This window comes from Alligator mississippiensis, chromosome 5 (genome assembly GCF_030867095.1).
Source record: "Alligator mississippiensis isolate rAllMis1 chromosome 5, rAllMis1, whole genome shotgun sequence".
NCBI classification, from domain to species: Eukaryota; Metazoa; Chordata; order Crocodylia; family Alligatoridae; genus Alligator; species Alligator mississippiensis.
Genome location: NC_081828.1, coordinates 116,450,768 through 116,477,419, shown reverse-complemented (window position 1 = coordinate 116,477,419; position 26,652 = coordinate 116,450,768).

Genomic DNA, 26,652 nt, shown 5'->3' with positions numbered 1-26,652 from the left:
ATTGTTTTTCCTACCTCCTGGCATGTTTTCTCTTTGTTTCTCTTAAATGCTTGCTGTCCCCTAGGTCCCTCTTCACCTGTCTGTCACAGTTCACTGTCTCAAACTTTTGTAGGCTCAATGTCTTCCAGTTGCTGTGGAAGTGTGAGGCTTTTGCCTTGAACTTCAAATGGATCACATCCTAGGCATTTCTCTAAATTAAGCATACTTCAGTCTGCTGATACAGATATAAATTTGTTAAATGGCAACTCTGTCTTTTAACCTTACCAGTGCAAACCATTGGTCTGGAAGATAATGGAATCTTACTGTTTGTAACATGTGTCCTTTCCAGTGTGAATATATTGCCTTTTATTATCTTTCTTGAACAACTAGGCAAAAAAAGCCAACCCTATCTATTGTATACTATTTTAAGTGTCTTAATTTTGTATGTGGATGATCATTATGGTCTAACTGTTTTGTGCCTATAGTTACTTAAGTAAATATGCACACTGACAATTGCATTCTTATGCTCTTGTCCATGTGATAAAGTCAGCCTGCTAAACCAGAAAGTACCAGGCCAACAAAATATAGAGTCCTACTAATATTGAATGTCTAAAAGACAGTTTGTAAAATACATCAAATGATATATCCTTCCACTGATCTGTCTTCCTACTGCAGAACCAAACATCCCAATACTGGCCACCATATTTCTCTTTTGGTATCACTGGTTGCAAATGCTTGTAAATATAATGAATTAATGAACTGAGGTCACTAAACCAGATTAAGGAATATCAATAATGAACTGCAGAAAGGGGGATACCTATCTGCCTGAGTAACTATATTTGCAGACATTGATTGAGAAATTTTTCTCAATTGATTGAGAAATTTTTTGAAATTTTGAAATTTTTCTCAATTGATTGAGAAATTTCCTACCAGGCTCTTAATATACCTACTCCATAGTGAAGCTCTTTGAATTTGGCAAGATCAGTTGGTTTTATTTTGGCTCATCTGTTACTGGCCTTCTCCATACATTAATGAAGTAGGGTAATTAAGGTTCACTTGAAAGAATAGGCCATCTTCTTCACTCAGGTGTGTATAAATCTCATTAAAATAGTATTTATATGAGTGTTACAGGATCTCTCCAAAGAATCATGAGAAAAGTAGCTGGATCCAGCTAGAAATTAATTCTACATCCCTGCAGCTTGTTTCTGGATACTGTGCTTACCCTCTAACTCGAATTATTTCACATGCATAATATATATCCGGCTATGAAAATCAAATTGAGATTATTTGATTTTTTTTTTCCAGGTGTTCATATAGGTTTGCTAGCAGGGGTCATATTTTAAGAGTGTCTAAAATTTGCTTCCATTTGTTGCTAAAACCTCTGCTTCCTGTTAGTTTATGATTTTGTATCTTTGAGACAACCACAATTTATGAAACTGTCATGTTAAAAGTAATATTATTAGTTAAATGTAGCTGACATTTAATATTAATTTAGAAACTCAAAGTTAAACAGGAGTAACCATGATTGACAAGCCAGTTTTGCATTCATTTATCACCCAGCATTTATTTGTCACAGTACTTATCCAGTTCCCTTCATCATAACATTTGAGCATCTAAATCCAGAATAACTCCCCTCCCGGCCCACCTAATAGCAGCCATATTATTCTGGATTTATCTTGGCACATCAAAGAATTTGCCCACATATTTGTGTTACTTTTTATAAAATACGTATTATGATATTGAATTAAACAGTCTTTTCTATGCTGATATATTTGCTTTTTTTATCTTATTGCCAGTAAAATAAATGTTCAGGCTTGAGTACGAAAGACAATAATTTCAAGGAGAATAAAATGGCAGTAATTTGCAGATATGCTTATCTATTTCATTTTTCCAAATGGATATCTTATTATAAATAACTACATAATATTTCCATCACTGCCACTAATGTATAGGGTTTACTGTAGGTGTTTAAGTTTAATGGATTTCAGTTTACCCTTGAGCAAAGGGCAAAGTCTCAGTAGGGCAACTTTACTTCCTCTAGACAAGGCATAAGCAACAACTGTGTAACTGCAGCACCTATCTAAAAATAGCTTTCTGGCAGTACAGTGCAAAGCAATGAAGTATAAAGGCAAGATACTCAGCCTCACACTGCAGTGAGCTGTTCACTGGGGATTGTCTCCGATTTAATTCAAACTATTATGGAGGGACCAATACAATATGATATACTGCTACATAAATTCTTCTAGCACATAAATTAACTGTACTTCATAGAGTTTCTGGTGCCCAACCCTCTTATGATTCTAGTAAGGAAAAGACAAGAAGCAGCACTGGGGTGGAGGGGTGGGGGCTGGCAGGAAACAAACTTCTGTTACAACATACATTAACAGGCACTAATGGAGGCCTCAGCAGAAAGGCAAAGAGATGGCAAAATATGGAGACTGAGCTCCCCTCTGCCCTAAAGGCAGTCATTGCAAATAAACAATGACATAGGGCATGGCTACCCTACCCCGTGAACTGTGCTAGAGAGCAGTACAGTGAAGCATGCACTGCCACTCTGCACATTATGCCTTGCAACCAGTGTTATGAAGCTGTCTGAATGGATTGCCAGGCATGCACAAATAAGCTCCTTCAGCCACGTTTATAGGGGCATGATTACTTCATTTTTTTTTAGATTGTAGCACATACAGAGCAGGTCATGCTCCATTGTGGTGTTTTCTAGCATAGTCCTTTAATGATGTAGTACACTATAATAGTGTAGACATGCCTAGGGGATATTGCAAAACTATACACTACACTTCTCCTGATGTGAAACAGGAACAGCAGCACAATCTCCAGGCTTGTCATCCCAGTTCCTTTCACTGTGGTCCCTCCTTCATTTGAAGGAAGAGCCTTGGTTCTGCAGGGGTCTACTCACCATGACCGGGAAATTCATTCAAAATTTATACCTTTGCAGTATAGCAGTTTATAAAAGGGTTTGAAGGGTTTGTTGAAGTTTAATAGGTGTCATATCTAATTGCAGATGTGTAATACTTTACAGTGAGATGCTGCCTTCAGTAATGAAGTGTAATTAAACTGGGCCTTCTTTGCCAACTTTTCCTTCTCATCTCTGCTGTGGGGTCAGTACTAGCAAATGTGGGCTAATGGGCACTTACATCCATAGCATCCACTTAAAAAAGTAAGATAAAAAATTTCTTCCTCTATGTTTCATTTCACTATTTCAAGGGATTCCCTGTTATCTTATCACAGAGAATTGGCTTTTAATCCACTTATACTAAAAATAAACACAAATCATAAAAGACAGTCTACTGACAATTTGCAAACTTAGTCTTCTATGAACAGGCATGGTGGTTACATATGTATATTATGGGCAGAATAACTTTTTCTTGTACTTGGGGAGAAATTGGATATTACAGAGATATTTCTGATTCCTAAATATTATATTTATTGGGAATAGTATATTTTATAACATATTTTAAATAAATATTTCATATGAATTCTTCAGCTATTTTAAATGTCATATTTTCTGTACTAAACTATAAAGCTAGCATTCTGACCCTTATCCTCAGCTTCACTAACTATGCAGAGAACAAAACGTTAAAGGTTAATCTCATTCGCCCTTTCTCTTTGCCACATATGTATCTCTGAAAACTGTAGACAAACAAAGAAATACATTTTAATGAGTTGCTTGGGAAAGATTGTTCCATATATGACTGAATCCTATAGATAAGGGAGTCATTCTCAACAACTACTTTGACATCTATCCATAACACTTTTTTGCATTTGGCTTCTACTTAGTGTTGTTTTTCATGATTTAAAGATTTAAATGATCAAGATTTAAATGACTCAAGTCATTACTAAACATTGCTTTGCTTCCTCAAGAAAGGAAACTATGTGGACAGACACATGTATTATATAAGTCTAGCACTAACCTAGGCCACGTGCAGATATTCAATTTCTCCTGGGAGATTTTCTGCTTTCTCAAGAGAAACTATGAGTGTACAGGTGTTCATGATTTTTTTTAGAGTAAAAATGACTGTTCCAGAAGAAAAATGACCTGGGAAAACCAGGGTTAAATCACTCCCAGGAGAGTTTCTCCTGGAAGAGTGAACATTGTTACGCATTCTGTTCTAAGAGAAGCTACAGTACTGTCTTCCAGCATCCCAGGATGCTTTGTTCTTACCTTCTAGTCTCCCAAGGAGACAGTTTGTCACTTGCTTCCGCTGAGCAGGGAGCATAACATGCTCTCTTCACAATCTCACAATTGTGCTGCAGGGAGACACAGGGTGAGCCAGAGAAATCTGGGTCAGCTAATCAGGGCTGCTCTGTGCACTGCTGCCACTCTGTCTCCAGGAAGACATAGGAAGTCTGCAGCACAGCTGGAGAAGTGTACACATGCTCCCTCTGGTTTAAGAGTATCAGCACTGCAAGCTTTCTGCTCCTCACAGGTTCAGCATTCAAATGTTTGTTCAGATATCTCCAGGAAAGTCTTTCTTGAAGAAGAACAAACATGTGAGATTTCTCCCAGATTAGATGAATGTATGTACACAGACTAAGAATAAGCCTTGATGCTCTAACAAAGTTTGTTAGCTTAGTATAGGGGTTTTCAACCTTTTTAAACAAGTGTACCCCTTCTATCTCAAAGTTTCAATTCATGCTCACTTTATATTTTTTTTTCTTGCTCGCGGGGGGGGTGCAAATCGAGGCCCCGTGGTATGGGAGGGAGTGGGGCAGGGGCAGGCACTGCTCAGCCAGGGTGGGGCACTGGATGGAGCCATAAGCAACACATTTGGAGGGCCTGGGGGGGGCAGTTCCCACTGCTGTGTGTTCCCCTGGAGGGCATGGAGGGCATGTGCCCTCAGATCTGTTCAAGGGGCATGGGAGGGCTACTGCCATGGGCTGGGGTGCTGGACTCTTCTTGGCGGGGAGCTGGATTGGGCTGTGCTTGGGGTGGGAGGAGGCAGCACTGGGAGGGAGGGATTGGGGAGACTACAGTGAATTCTGGAGTGACTGCAGATCCCCCGTAGCCCTCCTCCTGTAGGCCCCTGTGGTGATGGAGGGAGTAGGGCTGGAGCAGGGGTAAGTGCTGCCCAGCAGGGATGGATCATGGGATGGAGCTGTAAGTGGCTCATCCAGCAGGTGTGGGGGGTGGCGGCTCCCACCACTGCACACACCCCGGGAAGGCATGGGGGGCATGTGCCCCTGACTCTACAAGTGGGGTGAGGGTGGTCTGGGGCCACGGCTGCACCAGGGGCTGGGGCTAGGCTGTGCTTGGGGTTGGCAGAGGCAGCGGTGCTGGAAGGGGCTGCAGCCACCTGAAAATTTGCCGTGGCCCCCCCATCCACCCTCCCAGTGCTGCCCAGCCCAATACCCCCACTGGGAACAGACCAGCACTGCTCCAGCTCCAGCCCACAGCAGCCCACAGCCTGCTGCACCCCATGTGCAGATCTGGGGGCACACACCCTGCCATGCCAGGGTGTGTGCAGCAGCAGGAGTCACTAACCCCGCACACTCCCCAAATGAGCTGCTCACAGCTCTGTCCCATGTTCCACCATGGCTGGGCAGCACCTGCCCCTGCTTCAGCCCCAGCCCCCGACACAGTCCCACTCTCTCCCTCACCACAGAGGCATATGAGAACAGGGCTATGGGGCGGGGGCTACAGCCAACCCAAAATTCACCAAAGCCCCCCAAACCCCACTCCCAGAGCTGCCACTACCTACCCTGAGCACAGCCTGGACCAATCCCCACCAGGAAGAGCCTGGTGCCACCCCACCCCCATGCAGTCAGTTCTGCACCCCTCCTTGGCAGGGCAGCTTCTTCCCCAGCCCCACTCCCTCCCCCCACAACAAACTTACCAGCAGGACCCGGCTGCTCTCCACATGGCTGAGCTGTACTCCTGGCCACCCACATGCTGCACTGCAGCTGTGCATCGCACACACTGCCCTGCATACCTCCTACGACACTTTTAAGTACCCCTAGGGTACCCCTGGTTGATAAACACTGGCTTAGTACATAGGTGTTAAACTCATCCGGCCCTGTGAACCAAATAAGGGTTGCTAGGCTCATTTGCGAGCCCGGATGGAACACAGGGATCCCCATGCCAGATCCCTGCCCTGCATGCAATGAGTGCTGGCCCTAGTCTGGGGCTTGTACTGCAGGTGGCATGTAGCTTTGACCCAGCACAGTGGGCACTGCAAATGGTCCAGGGGTTGGCACAGGATGAATGCTGCATGTGGCACTTTGCCAGACCAGGCCTACAAGCTGACACCAGCATGGCCCAATATGGACCAGTCCAAAAGCCATTGTGCAGGGCCAGTCTACAGAGCCCTGTGCCACCCCCCTGAGCTGTGTGCAGCACTCATGACACCAGGTCCAGCCTGCATACCAGACCAGTTTCACACACTGCATGCCATGCACAAAGTCAGTCCAAGGCCCACAGGCCAGATCATTTACTTCCACTGGCTGGATCCAGTCCATGGGCCCTATGTTTGACCTCCTTGGCTTAGTACATTGTTCCCATTTAATCAATGGTGCCAACATTAAGACAACTTGCAATAGATCTAGTCCCATAAACAGTTTTAATCCTATAAGATTCTGATTGATCTTATGAGCATCCTAGGCTCCTTTTGCCACCCAGGAAAGTTGAAGAAATGCAGGTCCTTGTATAGTTGAACTCTTTAAGTCATTCCTTGCCATTATATTAAAAAAAAAATTTAAAAAGTAAACTGGGACAACTCGAATTGTAGAGATCAGCCTAATATTTGCATTTATTTTCCTTTGTTTTTAAATTGGACTTTTCGCTACAGATAAATGTAGGTTTCTGTGAATATTCTGTTTAACTTGATTTAAGCCTGAATGCTGCCTTTTCTGTAGAGTTTCAGTAGTTATGTATTAGCCTTTTCTTTCTGTTCCTTTAGCTTTGATGTATCAGATTATTACTGTAGTTCTCTACTGACCTAATGAAATATCAAGTGGAAATGAGGGGTGGGGAACTGATAAAAGAGATGTTAAGTTTTCTTTTGGGTGTCCTAATAACTGGCGTGGGAGACCTTTTCACAGATGGATAAATCTGCTGAAAATTGAGTTTTTGAACTATTTATACTTTTTTCCAATACTTTTAAGATGAGGATACTGCTTCTTAAGACACCTCAGAAAGAAATTGGCAAAACAAAGGGATACTGATATAGAAAAGGACAAAATAAAGTAGAAGGTAATGTAGTATTGATCAGTCCATAAGAAAATCAACAGGAGATCATTACACTAATGATCTTGGTAGATCTCTTGTCAAGTGATAGACAATACTATGAATGTTTGCCCTCAAATTATGTCAATGTTTTTACTGATACAATGTTTATGGATATTTTAAAATGCTTGTTTTGAAAATGCATAAAAAGCAGCTTTACCATGTTGCTATGAATAAGAAAAACTCGCAAGATAATATTTTGTATTACTGTTGGAGTGATGTTGTGGCTGTGATGGTTCAGAAAATATGCAAAAGGATTTTTTTGTGGGTAGTATCTTTTATCAACTCTATAGCTGGAAGAGATCTTAAACAAGCTGTTGGGCACAAGGTACCATTCCTTAGGTCTTGAGCTTATTATCATATAGAACCCTAGCATGCATTTATTTTTCTTCCATTATTTTGGAGCATAATCAATTGTGACAATTTACCAGATCATTTCATTTTGTATAGTTGGCTATCTTGATATTTGATGCTTTCTCCTAAAAATTCTGGGGCCAAATTTTGTGAGAATCTCTATTTTAATCCAAAATAAAAATTACATTTCTAACACTTCAGACTGTGACAAAAACTCAAAAACTTGGATCTTAAAGTTTAAAAAAGGATAAATGTTTCAAATGTAATATAAAATAACTTTCAAATGTAGTATTTTTAAAATCTCATCATTTAAACCCATATATATATATGTATTGTCGCAGAGCACTTAGGTGCCCTGCTCCTAAGAAGGAAAAACTGCTAGGGAAGGGACCTTAGCAGTGAGTGAATAAGGAGCCCAGCTGTTGGTTGCCAGGGCAACTGAGCTAACAAGCAATCACACCTGCCAGCAGTCAGCTGACTATAAGGGGCAGGGCCTGGCTCCCTTATAAACCTTAGGAGCTGAGGCCAGAAACAGTTCCCTGCCAGCAGTCCAGGAGGAAGGAGCTCTCTGTCATGGAAGAGAGGAGAAGCCTGATGAAGGAGCAGCATCTGACACTGCTGTGGGATGGAGAAACCCGGTGGGCTTGAGCGTGGTTATAGCGAGATGGCTTCTGTTTATGTTATAGCCTGGGGCTTGTGTTTGTGTTGCTATTTGTTACACTGGTGGTTTGGGTGAGGCTATTAGGGGTTGGAGGAGGCCTCATAGGGGACTCACAGCAGTGTGGGGACCCCAGCACCAGTGAGAGTGTAGCATTTGGGGTTCATAGACCCCAGCCCCAGAGAGGGACAGTTGAGAAGCCCCAGAGAAGGGGGCATTGCTGGAAGCCCCAGTGTGGTTGTGGTGAGCCCTAGAGAAGGGGGCAGTGCTTGAGAAAGCCCTGAGAGCAGGCAGCATTACTGAGAAGGCCCCAGAGGAGGGTGGCAGTGGAGAGCCCCAGGAGAAAGGGGCCATGCTTGAGAAGCCCCGGGAAAGGGGGCAGCATTGTGGAGAAGTGCCAGAGAGAAGGCGCAGAGAGAGACGGGACTACAGAGAGCCCGAGCGCCAAAGAGTGTAGACCCAGACCAAACAATGTCTATGCCAGCTGCGAGGCTTGGGGCATGATAAAGGGGTGGTTGGAGGCACTCTTAGCCCATAAAGCTAAGGTGCCCCGAAACACCCACGATAGAATGGGGACCACAAAGGGGTCCAGGAGCCCCTGGGGCTCGGAGTACAGCTAAACCGTGTCTGAGAAGATGTGAAGGCAGCCTCCCTAACAGATTTGAACACCAAAGAATGGCGGGCGAGAATTTGTGGGTGCCCTTGGGCCAACTTGGCACAGGAAGGGGGCATTGAGGAGATCACAGCCCTCTTGTTTGTTATATATATATATATTGGTCATGGCAGGGTTTTACAGCTGGTTTGACTGCTTCTCTCTCTTGTTACTAATGTCTTGCAGCAGTGTACTGTAGCACCATCCATGAACTAACATTTAAACAAAAGATTTACAAGACAGATCTAGCCGACTACAATTTTTTTTTAGAAAACTCTTTTTTTTCTGAATTCATTGTTTGGGTAGACTTGGTATCAATTGGTTATTTAATGATTTGGGTAGAACTGGTTATTGACTACTTCCAAAGGCTTACTGAGCACTCCCTCCCCACATAGGTTAATAGCCCAGTTGACTCCTTTCAGGCTTTTACTATATCCACATCTCTTGAGGATAGAAGGTCCTTTACTTTTCTCTCTGTCACTGGTGTATGTGGAAGGGCTGGGGCAGCAAAGCAGCCATAGGGAAATTTGAGTAAACTCATATTTCCCTATGGCTAAAGTCATCTAACTTCTCAATGGTACCATGTGAGGGGTGGGTGTATCCCCAACTGAAAATTAGCTGAGGAGGTTGTGAGGGAACTGAGCAAGCTCAGTCTGAAGGGCTGTCACTTTGAAATTGTCAAGATAAATCGGTAGTAGCAGGACTGAGGAATGCTTCCCCCTGAATTTCCTGGGGGTCCTCTGATTAAGCACGAGATGCATGATCCTGCTGATCATACCCGATCCACCTTTCTGTCTTTCAAGATAGAAAATTTCAGAGATCACTAGTTTTTAGGGGCTTGAAATACTAGCTATTGCAGGGCTATGCTGTGTAGAGAATTGGATGGATAAATGGCAGAGTGCTCAGCTGCATTAGTGTATTCTTTAATGAAGCAATGTTAAAGTTGGAGAAGTTATGCTACACTTGTATCATTTCTGGTTTGTCCACACTCAACAATTAAAGCATATTAGCTGCTGTCCTTTTGAAATGGCAACAAATGCACATATGTCTATAAGGGGGCATTGGAAGGAATATAGGTGCCTAGTTCAAAAACGTAACCCTGAAGTAATTGGATTCTCTATCAACTTCACAAAAATCAAGGTCCATTACCTGCTTACTGCTAACCAAAGCTGTTCCTCCACATACTATAATTAAAGGACAGTCCTTGGGGAATGTTGAGCATTTTCCCCATACCTGGAAGGCCACCTTTTTCCAAAAACTAAACATGGATAACAATATTCAATACCAGAGAACGTTTTCTAGTACTGCCTTTGGACATTTCCAAAACTGTGTCTTTGTGATACCAGGTCCCAAACCAAACTTCTCATCTACCAGGCTGTTGTCATTCCTACCCTGTTGTATGGTTGTAAAACTTTGCCGACTTATCAGAAACACTTGAAAAACTTGGAATGTTGTCATCAGTGATGTCTTCAGAAAATCCTTCATATTAATTGAAAGGAGAGAAGAATGAGTGCCAATGTTCTGACTCAAGTAAACACCATCACCATTAAAGCCATGTTTATGGTGGTGGATGGGTCATTTTCGACCTCGAGGGATGTGGGGTCCCCCAGGACTTGGTCCTTGGACCTGCACTGTTCAACATCTTCATCAGTGACTTGGACAAGGGGTAAAAACCACCCTGTTCAAATTCACAGACAACACTAAGATGTGGGGGGATGTGGGCATGCTAGAAACGAGGAATAGGCTGCAATCAGACCTAGACAGGTTACAGGGGTGGGCGGATGAGAACAGGATGGGTTTCAACACTGACAAGTGCAAGGTGCTGCACCTGGGGAGGAAGAACCAGCAGCATACCTACAGGCTGGGGAACTCCCTTCTAGTCAGCACAGAGGCAGAAAAGGATCTTGGAGTCATTATTGATGCCAAAATGAACATGGGCTGGCAGTGTGGGGACGTGGTCAGGAAGGCCAACCACACCTTGTCATGCATCCACAGATGCATCTCAAGCAGGTCCAAGGAGGTGATCCTCCCTCTCGATGCGGCACTGGTCAGGCTGCAGTTGGAGTACTGTGTCCAGTTCTGGGCACCGCACTTCAGGAGGGACGTGGACAACTTGGAGTGGGTCCAGAGGAGGGCCACTCGCATGATCAGGGGCCAGCAGGGCAGGCCCTATGAGGAAAGGCTAAGAAACCTGAACCTGTTTAGCCTCAGCAAGAAAAGGCTGAGGGGGGATCTAGTGGCCTGTTTCAAATTAGTCGGAGGGGACCAGCAGGCATTGGGGGAGTCCCTGTTCCCCTGAGCACTACCAGGAGTGACAAGAAATAATGGTCACAAGTTGGCAGAGGGTAGATTCAGACTAGACATCAGGAGGGGCTACTTCACTGTCAGGGCGGCTAGGATCTGGAACCAACTTCCAAGAGAAGTGGTGCTGGCTCCTACCCTGGGGGTCTTTAAGAGGAGGTTAGACGAACACCTTGCTGGGGTTGTTTGACCCCAGTACTTTTTCCTGCCATGGCAGGGGGTTGGACTTGATGACCTGCTCAGGTCCCTTCCAACCCTACCAAATATGAAACTATACAGCACCAGATCCATTGGACAGGACATGTTGTAAGGATGGCTGACAATTGACTCCCCAAACAGTTCCTAAATACCTAGTTCACTGATGGTCTGCATGCTACAGGTGGGCAAGAAGATGCCTTGAAGGCCAGTCAGTAGCAATGAGATGCCTAAAGGACTCAAGCACTGAATCATTCCCAATGGTGTTGTGATGTACAACAAGGGCATCAGTCATTTTGAAGAAGCTTGCCTCGCTGTGAAGGCAGATAGATAAAAGAGACAATGGAATAGAGCTGTGACATGACATAACTAGAATCCAGTCCTCTCCATCTTCCCCCCCCCCCCCCCAACCCCAGAACTATTTTCCATGTCTGCAGTCAAACATTTGGATATTGGATTAGCCTCTTTAAATCATCCCCAGACTTACTGATGAGTACCCTATTACTGAAAGTCTGTCATCCTCATATTGAGGGAGCTCCAGTCACAATATAACGAGTTAATTTGTGAAACTCATTGCCACAGGATGTTGTAGAGGCAGATGGTATAGCCAGGTTAAAAAGGAGTAGACCTTCATGGATGATAGATCCATTAAAAGCTATTAAACAGAACAGTCAAGGATGTATCCTCTGGCATCTCTAAACTACTGATGGTAGATGCCACAGAATGTAATGAACAGTGGATATATCATTCTAGAAGGCTTCAGCTTGCATGACTACAGTCTGCTCTTTGGTGAGAGAGGCAGCAAGCTGCTGGGAAGGGATGGTCTCCACCTTTCTCTGCTGGGGAGGAGGCTCTTCTCAGTCAGACTGGCTGACCTGCTCCACCGGGCTTTAAACTAAGCCCGCCACTGCTGGCCCACTGAGCGACCCTTGCAGAGCCAGCAGGTCAAGGCACTTAAGGGAACCCACCCCTGCCCCATCCCTGGAATGAGCTGTGGGCAAGACAAGGACCCCTAAATGACACTTGCCTGCCTGTACACAAATGCCAGGAGCTTGGGGAATAAACAAGAGGAACTTGTCCTCCAGCTAAACGCACACAATTACAACATCATAGGAATAACAGAGACCTGGTGGGATTCCACCTATGACTGGACTACAGGTATAGACAGCTATACCCTCTACAGGAGAGATCAAGTGGGCCAAAGAGGTGGGGGTGTAGCTCTCTATGTCAAGGAAAGCTATGTATCCCTGCAAGCCAACATTGGTGCCTAGGATGGACAGTTGGAGACCCTCTGGGTTAAAATCTGTGGGGAACACAGCACAGGGGCCACAATGGTAGAAGTCTATTACAGACCTACTACCCGGGAATAAGAGCTTGACCAGGAATTCACCAGGGAATTGACTGAAGCTGCATGCTCCCAGTGCGTGGTTGTCATGGGAGACTTCAACTACCCTGACATCTTGTGGGAAGAGCACTCGGTGAAATCAGAATGATTGCAAAGTTTTCTCTTGTGCATGGATGAGCTCTACCTGATGCAAGAAGTTGACGGGCCAATGAGAGGTAAAGTACTGCTTGACCTGATACTGGCTACAGGGGACGACCTAATCAGCAACCTAATGATCAAAGGGAAGCTGGGTGACGGTGACCATGAGCGGATCACCTTCACCATCTGCCATAAAGCTGGCAAGTCAGTCAGCAATACAGAAGTCCTTGACTTCAGGAAAGCTGACTTTTGATAAGCTAAGGAGGCTTGTCAGTGAGGCCCTAAGGGACCATAACCCAAAGGGGAGGGGAGTTCAGGATGAGTGGTGGCTCCTCAAGGGAGTGATCGTGGATGCACAAGCAAAGTCTATCCCGTCTCAGAGGAAAGGCAGCAAAAGGGCATAGCAGCCCCCTTGGCTCTGCAGGGAACTAGCAGACCACCTGTGTCTAAAATGAAAGACCTACAAAGGATGGAGAACTGGATCCACCTCCAAGGAGGAATACTCTGCACTGCTCTGGACCTGCAGGGAGTGAAGCAAGAAAGCCAAGGCTGTGACTGAACTCCAACTAGCTACAAGTATCTAGAACAATAAAAAGGTGGGGGGTTCTTTTGATCTGTGGGGAGCTAGAAGAAAAGCAAGGTCAACATAGGACCCCTACTAAACCAGATGGGACAATTGACAATCGATGCATGTGAAAAAGCAAACTTGCTAAATGGGTACTTTGCATCAGTTTTTCACCAGTCCCAAGGGGTGCCCCTGCCCATTACAGGACAGGAACACCTGGGTGAGGGTGATTCCTTACCCTCCATCAATGCTGACCTTGTGAAGGACCACCTTGAGAGGCTGGATACCTTCAAATCATCTGGCCCTGACAGTTTACACCCCAGGCTACTCAAGGAGCTGGCAAGCATCATAGCTCAGCCCCTGGCATGGATCTTCGAGAACTCCTGGTGCTCTGGTGTAGCGCCCAAAGACTGGAAGAAGGCCAACGTGGTGTGTATCTTCAAGAAAGGGAGGAAAGTGGATCCGGCAAACGGGGCCATCAGCCTGACCTCTATCCTGGGGAAGGTCTTGGAAAGGATTGTCAAAGATTATAGAAGACGGCAGCATCCTGAGCTATAGCCAGCATGGGCTTGTTGTGGATAGGACTTGCTTGACCAATTTTATTTTCTTTTATAACCAGGTGACCTGTTAAGGGAGAAGAGATTGATGTTGTATATCTTGACTTTGAAAAGCCTTCAATCTGGTATTCCATGATCACCTCATAGCAAAACTGGCCAACTGCGGCCTTGGCTTCACCATGATCTGCTGGATGGGGAACTGGCTCCATGGTCAGACCCAGAGGGTGGTGATTGATCAAAGTCTATCGTTGTGGTGCGCTGTGACCAATAATAGGGTCTTTCAAGGCTCTGTTCTTGGGCCAACACTTTTCAACGTCTTCATTAATGACGTGAACATTGGTATCGGAAGCAGACTGGCCACATTCACTGATGACCCCAAACTTTGGGGTAAAGCATCCACACCTGAGGACAGGAGGGCAATCCAGGCTGAACTTGATAGGCTCAGGAAATGGGTGCATGAGAGCCTGATGGTGGAGAACCTTGCATTTTTCGGCGTTAAACACCTTGGGAAGAAAAACCCACAGCATGCTTATAGGCTTGGCGGTGCTACGCTGGTCAGCACTACAGATGAAAGGGACTGGGGGGGGGGGGGGGTCATGACTGACCACAAAATGAACGTGAGCCTTCAATGTGATTCTGCAGCTAGTAAAGCAAGCAAGCAAAATGCTGGCTTGCAGCCATAGATGCTTCTCAAGCAAATCCCAGGACATCATTCTCCCATCGTACTCGGCCTTGGTGAGGCCGTAGCTGGAGTACTGATATGGAGAGCTTGAGAGAGTGCAGAAGAGTGCCATGCACATGATCAGAGGTCAGGAAAACAGACCTTATGATGAGAGGCTGAGAGCTATGGTACTCTTCAGCCTGGAAAAGCACAGGCTCAGGGGTGATCTAGTGGCTGCCTACAAGCTTATCAGGGGTGCTCACCAGCATCTGGAGGAACGTCTGTTCACCATAGCATCCCAGGGGATGGCAAGGTCAAACGGTCATAAATTCCTTCAGGACTGTTTCAGGCTGGACATAAGAAAGAATTTCTTTACTGTCCAAGCCCCCAAGGTCTGGAATAGACTGCTGCTGGAGGTAGTTCAAGCACCTATTTTGAACACCTTCAAGAGAAATTTGGATGTTTATTTTGCTAAGATCCTATGACCCCTGCTGACTTCCTGCCCCTGGGGTACAGGGCTGGACTCATTGATCTTCCAAGGTCCCTTCCAGCCCTAATGTCTATGAAATCTAGGTATACCCTGTTCATATCTCTCCCTCTAAAGCATCCATTCCTGCCAGTATCGGAGACAAAAATCGGGACTAGACAGAACATTTGTTTGACATAGTATGGGACTTCCTATGTTCTTATGATCTGAGACCTGCAAAAGGACACTGTGGCTAGTGTCTCGGAGAGGTGATTCTTCTACCCCAAAAGCCTGTAGCATCCATGAGGAAACAATATTCCTTCCTACACCTAACTGGCTATCTGCAAAGCCCTGAGGCATGGTATTACTAGCTATCTTCCACAATACAGACCTACCTTTATACCCTCAGTGCAATGTGTGGAATCATGCAGTTAGGAGTCCTGAGGTTAGGGTATGTGAGCCCCTCAGTAAAATACAATGTATATAACTGCAGCCTAATCTGCCTATCACTGTAGGTAGTGCTGCTATAATTCATGCTGCTCCCTTATAAATCATGTCTGCAGAAGGAGTTTGAACTGGTACAGCTAATGTGTCTTGCTAAGAACTTGGTAGAAACCAGACCTAAAATGTTTACGAATGTCTGATCCTGTATTTGGGATCCAAGCTAAACAAAATCTGAACTTCCAATTATGTGTGTTAGGAAGAGAGGACTAGATAAATAGCAGGTGGGCATCCTGTAAATACCAAGTGGCTAACGTCAATTGCTTTTTGCTGTGTAATTATGCATATTGATGGATTAAGTATGGATTAAGAAGGTCCGAGTATTACAAACATTTAAGTGTTCAGGGATATTCAGCATAAAAGGAACTGGTGTTTAGGTCTGATCCAGTTTATTTAAAAGTACAGAAATCATGAAAAGGAAAATAAAGAGATTCTATTTCAAATATTTCATGCAGGATTGAAAATGAACTATAACAAACATCAAAATGATTACAGTAAAGAAATTTTAACTTCTGACCAGTGTATATAACTATCAACCAGCAGTCTAAATATTTAAAGAAACCAGTATTGTAGTTGTATTTCTACAGAGTATCATTAGTTGTTGTGTGTTTTTTTTTGTTCCCCCTCCCCCCCAAAAGATATGAGGTATAGAAACGTCCTTCTAATGGGGCTAGTGTAAAACTAACAGACAGTAATAGTGTCACCTTCCTCACCACAACAGGGATTTGCACACTTTTTTTCATAGCATGAATTACATTTTAATTTAGAGATTATGAAGTGCATCGCCTCTCCTTGTTCATAATGTTTAGACTATTTTTGCTTCTACAAAAGGCAATATCCCCATGGCAGCCACAAAAATTGTGTGGAAAAGATGAGCTTGAATTGTCAGAAATGCTGAGCATGAATAGCTCCTAATGCACTCAATAAGCATCATGGCTGTTCACTGCCTTTTAAAAATCAAGTTTTAAATGTGTTTTTAGGCCATGTCATGTGCAGCAGTTGGAAATCATTGGAATGTTGTGATGTATTAAAATTGGTATGTATCAGAAGATAAGCCTCCCCTGAAAGCGAACAACTTTTCAATGCCATGAGGGCACTTAACACGTGCTAAACTGTTTGAATGTGCATCCGCTTACATTTTAACTGCACTTACTCAGTGTTAAGTTGAACATGTGATACCAGCCTTTCAATGTGGGCTTTTTTAGACATTACCATGATGACATGCTAATAGCACTTAAAATGTGAGCGTCTGTGCATTAACAAGGGAAAACTGGAGCTAAGTGCTATCTGAGCATCTCAAATTTATGCCACTTCAGGTTAACTCAGGGTCATGCTATGCAGCTCATCAGAGGAACAGCAGTCTGTTCCCACAGAGGTAAGACGAGCAATTTGGGTCTTCCAGCATTGCAGGATACAGCACTCCCAACCTCCCTGCTTTGACTTCATACCTCACCCCCATAAGCTTTACTGCCCAAGGGGTGATACTACTGGGAGGAAGCTGGACTCCACCAGTGCTGGGTGGGAGACTGTGGCAGCAGGAGCATGGAGTTGAGAGATGGAGAGGCATGGAGGTATTGGTTTCCTTCTACAGGCCATCCTGCCTTCCTTTCCTGGCGAGGAGGGAGAAGACTGTCCCGCTTGGATCCCTCCATCAACCCCTGCTTGCCCGATTCCAGACCCCTCCCCACTTTCCCTGAAGAGGGCTGCACTTTTAACCCAGAGCTAGGCAAAAGCTGCAGAAGAGTTCAATTATCCATGGTTACTCAAGGTTAATTGAAATTTTCCCATGCACCCTGGCCTGTTTTCCCTCTATCCCTGCTGGCTATCCCCTGAACAGGCAGATTGATGGGGCTGTGCCTTTCTTCTGTAGCTCCCCTGTCACTCCATACTGGGCCTAGCAGATGGAATAAGGCTATGCTGTGGAGAGGCTAGAAGATGGAGCACAAATCCTCTGGGTTTCAGCACAGGAGAAGCATGGAGCCAGAGGGAGTAGCTGAACCACAGTGAATCCCAGCAGTTCTATGTTGGAAGGGGAAGCTGGAGTACAGAGCCACTGGGATGTAGCATGGCAAGAGTATGGAGCCACAGGGAAACATACTCTATGCATCCATTAGGCTCCATGCTCCTACCTGGTTAAACCCCAGTGGCTATGCTCTCCAGCTGCCCCTACCAGCATGGAGCCACCAGGGTTTAGCCCAGTAAAAGCATGGAGCCAGGGAGAAACATGCTTCACAATTTTTCCCTGCAGCTCTATGATTATGCCATGCTAAATCCTAATTGCTCTACAGCCAGCATGCATCTGCCTTAGCATGGCAGGATGGAATCTCAGGAAAGGGAAAAATTTGCTTCCCCAGGGCTCCATGCTCCTGCTGCACCAAACCCTGGCAGCTCCACTACTAGCTTGGAGCCTCCTCGGGAGCTTGGAGCCCTGGGGAAACATGCTGCCCCACTCCCTGTGACTCCACACCCCTACAACAGTAAACCCTGGTTGATCCACACTCTGGCTTGCAGCCTTTCCTTGACAGCCCTCTTCCTCCCCTCAACCCCGAGACAAGAATGAAGAGATGAAGGAAGCCATAGCCTTCATCAAGCCCACCTGTCTGGGGAAGAGCCAGCAGGGCTTGGATGAAATAGGTCCAGGCAGCATGGGAAAATTGCAGTAAACCTCAAGTAATCAGCTCTGGGCTAAAAGTTCAGCTCTCTCTGGGCAGGGCTGGGGGGGCTGGAATCAAGTCAGTGGAGGGTCTCCACAGTACAGCCCTCTCCCCCTACCCTCCACCCCAGGACAAGAATGTGGGGGGAGACCTGCAGAAGGAAAGGACAGCCTCTATGCTTCTCTTCCCCCCCCAGATCCCTGCTTCTGCTACCGCAACCCCTCTCCTCACTTTCCATCCTCCAGCTGTGAGCAAGAATAGAGGCCAGACACCCTGGTTCTTAGCCACACCCCTCTATTGGCAAGCCGGAGTTGTGCAGGTCAGATATGATATCAATCATTAATATGCAACTGCTGAGAGCATGTTCTAACTTTAATGCCATATAGCATTCTAAAGATTTAGTATGGCCTAAGTATAAGGTGTCACAACACTGTTTCCAATGCAATTTAGTGGCTGGAAATAAAGTATGCACAGTGTGACCAGGCTGCTCACTATGGATCACCAGCAAACAAGCAGTGGTCAACGGACCACAGTCTGAAGTTTTGGGGGGTTTTTTTGCATAGGGCTTCTAGTTGTACTGTAACTGTGGGGGGAAAAAAAAGCATTCCTCTGTCTGCTGCATAAAGGACAAAGATCAGCTCTGCTTGCTATGGCTTTGAACAAGCATTTATTTTTACTGTGGGAAATTTATCAAATTTCCATTGCTAGAAATTTATTCTAGGAAAGGAAAGCAGCACAATCATTCTGGGAAAGTTGCAACTGCTCCACTCTCTCCTCCTCCAAAACACAAATGCCCCACTCTCATTCTGGGAAAGTTGCAGCTGCCCCACTCTATTCCTCCTCCAAAACCCAAATATAAAATGGGTGACACCTGGCTGGGCGGCAGCACTATGGAAAAGGATCTGGGGGGTCTTGGTAGTGTACAGACTCAATATGAGTCTGTAGTGTGATACAGCTGCACAATAGTGAATGCAGTTTTGGGATGCATCAATTGAAACATTAGGTACAAGACATGAGAGGTGATGGTGCCACTCTTAATGGTACTGGTTAGACTTCATCTGGACTATTGTGTGAAGTTCTGAGCTCTGCATTTTAAAAAGGACATAGAGAAGGTCCAGAGGTGGGTGACCAAGATGATAAAGGGTTTGGAAGGCAAGTCGCATGAGGAGAGGCTGAAGAAGGTAGACATGTTCAGCTTGTGGAAAAGTCAGTCATGTTGGCAACCTTCAATACTTGAAGAGCTGCTATAAAGAGGGAAAGCATTTTCTGACTTGCTGCAGAGAGTAGGATGTACACCAATGACTTGAAGGTGTAATCAGCAGTGCCTGCTCCCACCACAAGAGGGTGGGGGGAAGGTGGGAATATGATTAGAGGCTGAGTGACAGTCACTCATCCCTGCTCTGCCTTCTCCACTGGTCTGGTGTTCAACACAATCTCCTGCAGCTCCAGGAGAGTTTTATAGGTATACCTAAACTACAGTGTGCAGGGAGCACTTCTGTACACACCCTTCATGAGCAATCCACAGAATGAAACCAGTTTATGACAGCGTTGGTTGAAATAGCATCATAAATGCGATCTTCTCTTGTCCTGGTAAAAAGAACTTCATCTGATAGGGAAAGTTCCTTTCAGGGAACAATTTGACTAGTCATACAGTGAATTTTGGCAACCAGTTCAAGACTACCAGAACATTTATTGGGAAACAAAGGTAACATCGCTCTTACTACTTCATTATCTTGCATTGTACCACTGAAAACTAAAATAAATCTGATCTATGGGGATTAGATGAGGAGATCAAAGTGAAGCTGCTGAAACCATCTGACTATTGTTTCAAAAATAATCTAATAAACCTAGCGCTGCAGGTGATATCTCAGAGGTACTTTTAAAGGTAACTGTCATTATGTACAAGAAAGACTATACCAAATACTAGGCACATGAAAAGTGTGGAACTAGTGATTATAAGAATACACAGATGAGAAAATAGAAGTTTAATTAACAACATAATTGGGTTTGAAAATCATTTCAGCCTTTCATTTAAAAAGTCATTTCAGACTCCTGGCAAAAGAAATGTGCTTTCAGATGCTCTCGCATATATTGAATCTGTATGCTGGCTATCCAGAAGGCTGGCCAGAGACAGAACTGGCCAGAAAACATCAAATGGAAATGCTTTCAGCCAGCTTCCCAGCAACTGTTGTAGAAACTTAACTGACTATTCTTTCCTATGATGTATTGCATATTCTTCTCAGAGATTAATTGAATAATGGCCATGGTCATACACCTGTATCAAAGTCTGTTTAAGCTCAAGGGCCATACATTGTTCTATATCAAATTCTGAGCACAGTGAGTGAGCACAGTAAGTACTGTGTGCTTCACATCTTTGAAGCAATAAATATACTTGCTGAAATAAATAGATAAAAAAGAATGAAAAATTCTAATGCTTCAGGACTTAAACAAACCTGCATTAGGGATTATGAAGAAATTTCCCGGAGAATAGGATGTTCTTAATTGCTACTGCAGGTTTGCTTAAACCTTCTTCAGAAGCACCTAGCATGGAGCAATGTCACTACAGGATACTTAACGGGCCAATGCTCTGATCCAACACGGCATTCTGTCGTTCCATACAATGAATGTCTTGCATTCACAAGCTTGTCTAACTCTATCCCAGCTACATAGTTGGTTGAATAAAAGATATCGCCCTAAGAAATCCTTGCATAATTTCCTGGACTGTCACAGCTACAATGTCACTCCTACACTACCTCTCTAACAGTAAGTCAAATATCCCTTGTATAATGTCAGTTTCTTCAGGATAGTCGCACCAGAGATTAATTAGATTTAGTATACTTTTTTTACTGTATTTTATTTTGCAAAGTCTTGCTTTGCCTGCCTGCCTGCCAACCTAGGAATTCCAGAAAGTGTTCAAGTTTAAAATGAACTAAGCCTGTACTAAAACCTCACTAAATGTTAACTTAATTTTATTCCCTAGGATGGAACTGCATTAGCTATTTCTTTACAAATAATGCAACAATTAATTCTAATCCTATGAGGTATTTTTTGATTGGCAAGTGATAAATATCTCATAAACCAATTTCTTTGTAGCACTTAGGCCATCCAAAAACAATGATTAATTGATTAGTGTCTGCCTGGTAGATAATAAGTCCATAATTTATTTACATTTTAGCCTCCTATACTCATTAGAGGATAGGACATAAGTCAGTGCATTACTCACATTGGTCTATTACAAAAAAAGTGTACTGTTCTCATTTAACTGTGAATGTTCTTTATTATATTTTCATGCGAATGTGTCACAAACAAATATTCCAGTTGTATAGTCTGAGTTTTCTGTTCTTTTTCAGATTGATAAAGTTCATGGTGAATTGGTGTTGATAGCAGAAGAACAGTGAAATAAAGAGGTCTGGATTCTTTGCAGTGCTGTGCAGAGAGATACAAGATAGATCTTAACTGAAAAATAGTGTTAGCCCCGGTGGGCTAATACAGCTATGCTCTTTCTGGTACCTGAGTTGGCCCATTCAGAGTTCAGCTCCTACAAAATATGCGTATAGCACTGCAAATAATGTTAGGTGCTTTCCAGATATAAAAAAAAGATTATTACTTCTCCCCTGAGATCCGTAATCCTTGGACCGACAGACCAGACAGAAATGTGAGGGAAGGGATTTGTTTTCACAGGAGTCAACACACAGCAGAAAGTGGGGGAAGGAGAAAATAACTTTTAGTATTGGTGGCTCTTTTAGGTGAATTCAGAAAGGGGTTATTGAATGCATCTGACTTGTCATTGAATCATCTGGTTAACTATCTGAACCTAGATACTCAGTATTCAGAATCTAGGCACCACCTTAAAATGTCATTTGAAGAAAAATGATTCATGGTTTATATGCTGTTGCAGTAGCCTACATTTTAAAACGCTCACACTTTTTAAGCATCCTTTTATAATAGAGCAGACTCTCCACTGGTGTTAATTGTTTCATTCATACAGTCTAGCTCCATCAAAACATACTTATGGCACTGTTAATTAAATATTAAGTGGTTTCCAGAAATTCAAAGCATTTATCATAGTATCACAGGGAAGTAGGGCTGGAAGGGATCTCCAGAGGTCATGTAGTCCATCTCCTTGCCTGAGGCAAGATCATCCCTACCCAAACCATATACAAATTCATTGTCTAACCTTTTAGCAAAAGTGCAGTCAGCCCTGACCCAACACAAGACAATCACAGCCTAATCTCCCACAAGTAAAGCAAGGGGATCACATTGGCCAAAGGACTGCTGCTGCAAAGGTTGTTAAAATGCAGAAGAAAGGTCCAAAAAAAGAGGGCCACAACCTAGAGAGAAATGCAAAATGCACTGTCCATACTAATTTGGCCATGGGGTAAAATTCCTGCCTGATGCCAAATATGGCCATTGGTCTGACCCTGAGTAGAAGGGAAAGACCCTTTAACAAGGAACCTCCAGTTTTAAGTCCCAGATGGTATACTGGTACACCCCAATCAAAACCTCCCCAAACTTTTCTGCAGCCACCACCCAATACCTCCTGAGGAAGGTTTAAAAACAATCTGACACATGTAACATGAGGAAAGGAAAAAATACCCTCTGGCCCCATACAGTAACCAGCAAAGCCCAGAAGCATGGGAGATACCCAGAGTAGAACATAAGCATAGCTAAGCTATGTTTAGATCATCCCTGACCAATGCCTGTCTGACCTCTTTTTGCATGTCTCTGATGATGGATATTCCATGGCTTCTCTAGTCAGTCTGTTCTGCTGCCTCACTGTTCTAAAAGTGAAGATTTTTTTTCCTGATAGCCGATCTAAAACTACTTTGCTGCAACTTCAATCCATTGGTCTATGTCCTAATCTCTGCAGCAAGAGAGAAAAGGTATTTTCCCTCTTGTTTATGGCAGCCCTTCAGGAATTTAAGTATTGCTAAAGTGTCTCTTAAGCACCTTTTCCACAAGCTGAACCTGATTATTGATGATAATAACTATACAATCATTGGAATTTCATTTGAAGTGTCAAATACTCTTCATATTGCATTATTACATATATAGCAATCCTAGCCTTTTGGAGAGAAGGGTATTTCATTGATGGCAAAAGAATTAATCAACCATTCATGCTTCATTAATTGCATTAAATGGCAGCATCTTCAAAGAATAAACATTTTTAGATAGAAGAGTTGTCTTTAAACTTTTACATTAAAAAGCTTAATGATTAAATATGGAATGATAATTGAGGATAAATGATAAAAAGCAATAAAGCAAAGTATTTAAATTGACAGAACTTAAATTGAACAGATTTTTTTCAAAGAAAAGGAGGTTATGTAATCTCAACGAAGTCACAGACTATTTAAGCAAATGTAATCCTCAACTTTGACAGAGATGTGACACAGAAAATCTTTTTTTGATAAATGTTCTTGCTATCTTAAAAAAACAGGCTTGATAATGCCATCAACCAAAATAGTCTCAGCACTTTCTTATATCCTGTGGTTAAAACAATCATTCTATTGCAAATTAGGCATTTAAAATATAGCCAAATACTTTTGCAAATATATTTGCTAGGGATACAGAGAGAGGGAGTATAGAATAAAATAGATATGATACACTAGATTAGAATAAATCTTTGAAAGACAAGTACAACAAGGCTGAGCATCCCTGAAAGAGAACTTGGGCACCAGTTCTCAGGCATGTGTGTAATCTTCTGAATGTGAGTAGTGCTATTTGGTAAATTAGGCTGTGAACACATGTACTAGTTGACATGTTTCAAACATTTCAAAAGGTGATCCTGCAGAGGTACACATCCAGTAAAATGCTCTGAAGTACAACAAAAGCATTCCTGTAGAGGCAGATACCACTTGCTTCATTTTGGAATGTGTGTGTACGGCCATTATACAATGCAGCACTCTCACCCCAACAGTCTCCCCACACCCTGACCACTGCCACCACTCCCTAGCCTCCTGACACTCTGGGTTGCCCTACTGGCTCCCATCACTCTGGATGCTGCAGGTGCCCTGCTGGCTCCTAATATTGGTTGTTGCAGGTACTGGGAGCCAGGGTGCTGGAAGCCTATGGCAAGCCAGTAGCAGACAGGGCAGGGGAAGACTGGCACCCTGATTGCCAGGAATTGGGGTGCCCATAGCACCCTGAGTGCCAGCAACTTTAGTACCCACAAGACCCTGAGCAGTGGCAAACTGGGTATAAGACATGCTTATTGACAGTCCTCACTAGTTTCCCTTCATTGGCAGGAGGGCAAGCAGAGCCACAGGACTGACCAACCACCCGTCACACCCCTTGGATGGGGTGCATTGGTGCTGTATGCTGGCATGAGGATTATGAACTGTTCTTTTAGGGGCAGGGGGTGGGAGACAGAGCAGAGGACTGTACATCTGTCTGTAGCTGAAATGCTCCTTTTTAAAATAGGTTTCAAACCCCATCACACCTTGAAATGCTGCAGATGTTCTGCTCGTCTATACCCTTAGAAAAAACCTCAATGCATGGGATTGTTTGCAGGACTGAGGACCTAGAAGAAAGGGAATGGTATTAAAGCAGGTCATCTTGTCAGTATTAACAAGCCATGTGAGCAGGTTAGGCTTCCTAATAATGACTCAACCAGGTTAAATTTGAGGCACAAAATAAACTTAATAAGTTCAATAGCATAATACAGGTTTGTAGGCTTTCCTAAATATTTTGCTACATTTCAAAACAATAATTATTCCTGAGGCTTCCTTTCTTGGGACTGTAATTAGTCCAGCTCTATAGTCAATTTATTCCAGTCACTTAAAAAAAATAAAACTTGCTATCCCTATTTTTACTTCCGCCTCACCCTTTTTCACCTAGCAGTTTTTCATAGGCTTCTCTGTTAGTGTCTCCAAATAGAGCAAAAACCCAATATCATTTCATTCTGAGTCAAACATTCAAGCCTTTGGTGTTCAAGTGAGTTACATTTAAGCAAACTGATTTCTCCCATCATCCTTCTCTACTCTCATAAAACTTAACAGAAAACGTGAGACTAGTAAATTGAATTAAAACAGTATATAGAAATATGATATATTAGTAAATAGGGAATGTATCGTGCTTGTTAACAGTGTGAATAAAAACAATGTTCCTCAAAGCCTGGGCCAACATTATAGTAGTAAATTACTGAGCAAGAGGTATAGACACCTGCGATCATACCCTCCCCTGCACTATGGACTATAAGCACTATGGACAGGCAACAAAATAGGCCAGATTTGGCAACTACCTCTGTCAGAGGGACAACACATGCCCATGACATATGCAGTTACTTTGTATGAATCTAAATCTGACTACAACCAATAGCATGTATTTTCTTATAATTGTGCCCATCACTGCAGCATCAAGGCACCTCCCTAGAAATAACCTATTATCCCGAGAAAATTCAGCTGTGCTAATTGTCTAATTTTCTTCATAAACAGGGCTATTCTATTTATTCTATTCTAATTAGGGCTGTTCTGGGGGGTCTATATTTCTTTCCTTATTCTTCTTCCTACCTCCCACTCTCTCTTTTTAGATTATCCCCCAAAAAATCCTTAATTCTATCCTGTGAGCTCTTCCACAGACTTTTCCAACTCACTCCCAGGGGACATGAAACAGTGAGGACATTATCAAGCCCACTCTATTTACTTGTCAAGCCAAGGAAAAGGAAATAATCCCATATGCTCAGAACACTCTGCTCAGGTAATGCAGATGTACAACAAACATTAGCCTTAAATGTGTTGAGGCATACTGAAGTACAATTTCTAATAAGCATAAGAAAAAAATTACTTTATTTAGGAATAACCTGTGAGTGGAAAAGGATGAAATTTATCAGATAAGTTGTTCACTGTAGATAGTTCACTCAGCTGTAAAGAACACTGACAAGCTGAATTTCTGTCTAATAGAAGTCTCTCATCTCATTTTCTTTTTCATATAATGTGGAATTTACTGACATGTGAATGTCACAGGGCCAGCTGAGAAAAAATACAATAGATTACTGCTTGGTAGCAATACTTGGTAAATATCCTTCTCAAGTACTAGTCTTTAGCCTATTATCCCTTTCTATGTTGTCTTCTTAAAGTTTGTCTTGGTAAATATTTGGTAATTTTCAGAGAGATCTTTTAAATTTAACATTAAACCCCAAACCAGAATATTTCCATAGGGAGACGTGCTTCATTACCAATGTACAGAAAACCTCACAATAATCCTTAACACACAGTATAATTTAAATATAGTGTATCATCTATAAAATGTAGATGCTCAAGGGAAATCTATCACTAAAACAAATGTTCACCTAGCAGAGTTGCTGTATAACTTTAAATATTAAATAATTGTGAGATTGGGTTACAGTTATTTTCATGAATTTAGGCAAAACATCCTAATGAAAATCCTG